Here is a 944-nt window from a genome sequence, read left to right on the forward strand (position 1 = left end):
TGAAGGTTGCCATGACACTCCACCCACTTCTATTTAAAAGACACATGACTATTGAAATATGATCTTTATTTTCTGCCTCAAAATAGCATAGTAATATCATTATATGAAACAAAATTCAACTTTTAAGGTCTCATGCTTTTTAAAATTCGAATAATTTAAATATTAAGGTCAATTTAAAGATCTATTATGCAGCTACACTGGAAGTTTGAAGTGGGCAATTTTACATTGTTTCCTATATGATACCTTGGTTAATATACTAAAGACATATGTTTCCTCTATTCTTTACATTTGTCCTGATTATCTCTTACTGGGGATTTCTAATACTTCATGGCACATTTTCAATGATGTCAATAGTTGTCTTTTCTTTGATAACACAAATTTTCATATTCACATTATTTTCCATAACTCATAGCATTTATTGTTTCACATATGCCAATTACTTTCTTTTGTAAATTGATATCTCAACTTTAAATGTTATATTATTTTATTATTTCAACTGAAGATTAATTGTGAGAAAGCAACATGCACAGATCTAAGACAGTAGTTCAACAATGTGCTTCAATGCACATAGCTGAATGACTCTAGGTCCAAGTGAGCTACTGTTGCCTTATGCACCTTATGGATCTTCTGTCCTATTCCAAATCATTTTTCTTGCCTCAGAGAGCTCTACCGTTAATATTTCTTTTTAAATGTACATTTATATGAAGCTAGAGAGATGGTGTTGTTGTTGGGAACACTCACTGCATTTGCTAAAGACTGAATTTTGGTTCCTAGAATCAACTGAAGGCAGTTCTCAACTTCCTGTATTTCTAGTTCCAGAACACTCACAATTCTCTTCGAGCCTATGCAGTTACCACATGTGCTAGTGAATACTCACATATAGGCACACAGTTATAAAAATAAATTTTTTAAATTATTTTATTTTCATTGATGCCATTGTCCCA

The sequence above is a fragment of the Mus musculus genome, chromosome 7 (assembly GCF_000001635.26).
Source record: "Mus musculus strain C57BL/6J chromosome 7, GRCm38.p6 C57BL/6J".
NCBI classification, from domain to species: domain Eukaryota; kingdom Metazoa; phylum Chordata; class Mammalia; order Rodentia; family Muridae; genus Mus; species Mus musculus.